Here is a 6,265-nt window from a genome sequence, read left to right as displayed (position 1 = left end):
AACATTTTGCTCGTCGGTTTATGCAACCTTATATTTTGAACATAAAAATAGAACTCGGCGCAAGTATACACCTTGAACTACTATTGTCTCGTAACAAGTAAAAATTGTAAAGTACCAAATATTGTTTCCATAGAAAGAGCTTTGCAAAGTTCTTCAAAAGTCCAGTCTATAAAAACTAATTTCAGATGGCAAAACGAGGGATTTGATTTAACTAAAATTGGGAGGTTTGATTAGCAACTAAGAAAATATCAGTCGTAAAAAAAAGCACTGGGTGCAAAGGTTGATTAAGACACTAAACAGATGATTCAGCAAAAAAGTGACATAGCATTCCTGTCACAATTATCTAAAATCAATAAATAATTTTATATAATTGTCACAGTATCAACTATCGGGTCAGACGGCCTCCCAAGAGTACACACCGGTCAACGTGTAATCGATACTATATCATTTATGTTAGACGTCATGAATCCTAGCAAAACACAATGTTATAATCCTACACCGTAGAAGTATAGTAACTGTCAGATACTAAAACTATTTATAGTCTTCTCCTATTACCTCAGGTTTTATTATTTATCTTAACTCTGAAAGTTGATTCATTATTATACACAAAATCAGTTGTCAATTAGTTTTAATGTAATCTTCAATGAAATATTAATCTCCTGAAACACATAGTAAGACTATAATGCTAATAAGACACCTCTGTACTTTTAGCTTTGGTCTTAATTTTTCCTTATACCCTAAGCTAAGGCGTTTAGCCCATCATTGCTCGGTTTCTTCTCATGAAGGATGTAAAGACTGAAAAATAAATAATTGATACGGAAATGTAATTTACGGAAATTAAATTGCATAAATTAAATTACGAGAAATTAAAATATTGGAATTTAAAGTACTGAAAATTAAATTACAGAAATATAAATGACTGAAATTAAATTGTTGGAAATTAAAATGCAAAAAAGAAAATTGCAGTAAAGTAAAGTACAAAAATTAAAAGACTGAAAAATAAAGTACAGAAATATAAAGTCTGAAATTAAATTACTAAAGAGTAAATGCTAATAATTAAAATTATTCTAAGACAAGACATAAAGTAAAAGAAAAGACTAGTGAAAAGAAATGTAAAGAAACTTGCACTCTAAGTTACGAAACTTACAAGACAAGTTTCGTTACTAAAAATGAAGAATTACTTGCAAGCACTTGAAAATAGAGTTTTTTAGTCTACGGAAATTAATCATGAGCCACAAAGGATAAAATCCAATGTAAAGCAATAGAAATCGATTAATTTCAACTTGTAACGAAAGTCAGAAAACGTTTATAAATCGAGAGTAAGAACAAAAATGAAATGAAGATTAAACACGAACACTTGAATTAACACTTGAGAATATAATCACAATTATTTACAATAATTTCGGTTATTGGTTGGAAGCAAGAAAACTGAAAGCTTAAAATATAAGAGAGAATAATTGTTTAACCAAAAGGTTGTGTGTAAATAAAACCAAGCCTTAAGCTCCTATTTATAGAGTTTTGGAGCTTTCACAAAGAGGCTAGCAAATATAACAAAAGAGGTCTTCAAAACAGGCTTTGACAAGATCAAGGCCTTAGATCCAGCAGCTTTAATGGAGCAGCCCAAGAAAATTCGGCCCAGACAAAAAGTGCAGCTCACTGCTTGGTGCTATAAAATTCTGCCAACATGCTCCTACATGACTGCTGCAGAACTTGGCCCAAAAATCATCAAAAATCTGCATAAACAAGAAATTAACATTAGATATGATATAATACTACTATTATATATATAGATATAAAGATGACATAAAAAGACCCACTTAAGATACTAATGGGTAAATAAAACAAGTAAAAATGATTAAGAAAATGATGTAATAAGGTTAATAAACTAACACTTATCACCTTTCATAAAAAAATGGATGGATGTACTTAGTTTTTAATGTTTGTATGAAATGAATGGTTTGCAAAGTAAACATCATCTCTCTCTCTTTCTCTCTCTCTCTCTCTATATATATATATACATACATATATATATATATATATGTGTGTGTGTGTGTATTATGTATTATATATATAATGACATCTTCAAAATGCAACTAACTCAAAGGGTGCAACCAGTGCAACCTAATCTAGACCGTCATTTCTCTTGATCAACAATTGAGAAATTTTGATTTTTAATTGATTTAAAAAATCAGGGAAATGGTAGTTTTAGAATAGATTTTAGTTATTTTAATTTAAATAATTAGAATTTTTATATTTATGGTTATTATCTCCAAGATTTTCTCCCCTATCATCTCAATTACTCTATCTCATATCCATCTCTATTCTGGGGAGTTTTCTAGGTTCCGACGAGTCCCGAAGTGAGAAATTTGGCTTGTTCTTATGACCAGATGCTAGAAGTCCACTCCAGCAAGCAACCGGCAATGGCTGTGAATAAACGAAGAGGTTGTTAAAAGAGAAGGTATGTACTTCTGACATCCTTTTCTTGATTAAAGTTTTGTAGAAAGACGATAAATCAAAGGTTTCTTGTTGTTTTCTCTTCTTCTCTTATCGGTTGAAGTCGACAATGATGTACCAAATCATCTAACGATTCATCCTTTCCAGATTAATATCGGAAATCATCTCCTCTGATCACTGTCGACCACTGCTTTCCATCACCGTCACTCTTCCCCTAATTGTTGTTTGATAATCTAATTAAGTTCAGATCAATTTGGATATCGTTATATGGTTCAGTCACACTTGTTCCATGGATACATCCATTTTTTATTTACTGATTGTTATTACTATCCACGGGTTCACTTCTATCTTCTCAACATATACGGAAAATGATGACTTTTCATTTATGTAAATGAAATTCTTCATATGTGGATCAGTTTTGTATATGATTTAATATATGAAAAAGTGACGAAGATGAAAAAGTTATAATTTTTTTCATATGTGGATCAGTTTTGTATATGATTTCATATATGAAAAAGTGATTTTATATATGAATTTTTCATATATGCATCAATTTTGTATATGGTTTCATATATGAAAAAGTGATGAAGACTTTCATTTATGGATCGGTTTTGTATATTTTTTTCATATATGAAAAAATGATAAATTTTTGTATATGGATCATTTTTGCATATGAAATTTTCACATATTGATCATTTTTGTATATGGTTTCTTATATGAAAAAATATGATTTTTTTTCATATATGGTTTCAAAGTCTTTTGTGATTAGTTTTTGAAAAACTAGAAGATTTAAAATCATAGTTTATTTGATATATAAGGAATTAATAATTTTTAAGATACATATGATTTTATTTGATATTACTATATGAGATATTTAAGAAAGTTAATTATTCCTAAAAATATGAATTTTAGAAAAAGACCTAAATACCCTTGGTTGTAACGGTTGTAACATTCGAAACGGTTGTATTTGAAGATGCCTTATATATATATATATATATATATATGAGCGTTCAAATAAAAACCTGCCCCATTTGTGTAAATCGTATAAACCAATCTCATCCATCCATTTTCTTGATTACATTTGGTAACATTCTTCTCGATATTAATGACACTATTTTCATTTTTTAAAACAATATATTATTTTTAACTTTAAATCACATCAATCAATAAAACATATAAAAAAATGAATATAACACACCATATTTAATTATATGGAGTGAATCGTTTTAAATTTTGAAATACATTATATGAACGAAATTCATTTTACCATGAAAATGTTTCGGTTCACATAATTTATTTGCAACAAGACCCGGTTTTACGTTCATGAAACCTGTTTCATTTTCCTTTTCATAATTTATTTTCAAAATGCACCGGTTTCATTTTCCTTTTCATCAACAAAATGGATCAACTACACCATCAATGCAACGGTTTCACCATAAAAATGTTTTGGTTCACCTAATTTATTTGCAACATGAACCGGTTTTACGTTCATGAAACCTGTTTCATTTTCCTTTTCATAATTTTTTTCATAATGCACCGGTTTCATTTTGCTTCTCATAAAAAAAGGATTAACTACATCATCAATGCAACGGGTTCACCATAAAAATGTTTCGGTTCACCTAATTTCTTTGCAACATGAACCGGTTTCAGGTTCATGAAACCTGTTTCATTTTGTGGATTTTTTTTTTGTTCATCTATGTTTTGATGATTTCATTCTATAATTCAATTGTTTCATCAAGACATATTTCCTGATTATAACTCATGACAATATATGAAATCCAAATTTTTAATATTTTAATATAATTAAATATTTAAATGTTACCATTTATACAATTTTCTTTATTACATTTTCTTAATTAAGATTTATTAATAACTTCCATATTTAATAGAAAATATTGTAAATGACCGAAATACCCTTATTGATTAAATTTAATTAAAAAAAATGAATTTTCCTATAGGTCGAAATTGGTTTACAAGGTTTCTTAGAAATGCACGGTTTTCATTTGAACGTGCCCCTATATATATATATATATATATAGAGAGAGAGAGAGAGAGAGAGAGAGAGAGAGAGGAAAGGTTTACTTTGCAAACCACGTTATTTGTACAAACCGTACAAACTTCATTCAACCAATCATAATTTTTCATTTTGTTCATTTTTTTGTATTTATGAGAGGTTGATTAATYATTTTTATTGTGGAGGGTGTTAATCATGGATATTATCATTTTCATTATTTTAATTTTTAGATAAATACATGAAACAATTTCATTAAAATTTCATTAAGTATTATATGAAACAATTTCATAACCATATATGAAACAACTTCATCAAAAAAAGTATTATATGAAAATTTTTAACAAGATTAAACAATTTCATGAAAAAATTTATAAGATTAAACAACGAAATCGACGGATGAGGGTGGTTTGCACGGTTTGTATTTGATCGCTCCTCTATCTCTCTCTCTCTCTCTCTCTATATATATATATATATATATATATATATATATATATATGGGGTTATTTAAGGAAGAACTCAGTAATTTGCAATAACTGTGAGATCCAATCTCAACCACAAATCAAAAATTTAAATTAGAAAATTAGTAATTATGGTAATTTTAACTTGAAATATTAATTAAAGTAATCTTTTAGATTTTAAAAATCTCTTCTCTTCTCTCTCCGGCGAACTTTATTCCAATAAAGCTTATTCTGACGAACCTTATGCGAACACAATATACATAATACGATACCTAAAAAGATATCGTTAAAAATATATACGAACGATATTCAGTGTGATATCCATATATACATACAAGATGCACACTGTGATATCTTTGTAAAACAACTAAAATACACATTGTGATATCCTTTCTAAAATAACAAAAATGATACTGTAAAACACTTTATAAAACAATGAAAATATATTGTAAAAAATTTATCAGTGTGATATACTTTGATCCATAAATATCTTTAAAAGACAATATACATATATTTGCTTACAAAAATTAATTAGATCTTTTAATGAGTTGTTATAAATAAAAAGACTAAGTTATCCTTTTAATTTATTTAAGAAATATCCATAAATATTTCAAATGAATTATTTTCATTATATATCATGATTATCATAAACTATATAGTTCTCATTTGATTTGATTAGACAAGAGGGAGAAAGAGTGAGAATCACAAATATTTTTTTTATTACAGAAAACTTATCCAAGTAATTTGATCATTTGGATATTCTCATAGAAAAACAATATTCAATTAAAAAGGGCATGGTTGTCATTTAACCACCAATATCTTCTTTTTCGACAACACAATCCAGGTGTGCTTATTTGTGTAAAACCTCAAACTCATAACCACCACTTTTTCTCAACTTCTGAATGTGCATTTTTGCACCCCAAACCTATAACCATAATTGTCGTCTTCTTCTCCTGCAACCCACCTCAGTCTGTGTTTGTGTATGTAAAACCTCAAACCCATAACCACCATCTGGCGAACCCCCCCTTCGTGTTATTTGTGTACGTAAAACCAAATTATGTCTTCTTCTGATCTGATTGAAGTATGTTTATGTGTTTAAAACCTGGATAACTTTTTTCTAAAATATATCAAACGTGATTCATGAGTGAGTTTGAGATTAATCGGGATCTTTTCTTACACTTTTCACCTTAACTCTTATTCTCACACAATCCTTCGGCCTACGTATATGTATTAGTTGGGAGCCATGAATTTTAACGATTTTGAAGTTCCACTGGTTTTATAAGATAAGATTTAACGATGATATAGGTTACACTTGGTCTTTACATATTAATACAATTTG

The sequence above is a fragment of the Cynara cardunculus genome (genome assembly GCF_001531365.2).
Source record: "Cynara cardunculus var. scolymus isolate 2C chromosome LG 6, CcrdV1, whole genome shotgun sequence".
In the NCBI taxonomy this organism is placed as follows: domain Eukaryota; kingdom Viridiplantae; phylum Streptophyta; class Magnoliopsida; order Asterales; family Asteraceae; genus Cynara; species Cynara cardunculus.
This window is presented reverse-complemented; position numbering follows the sequence as displayed.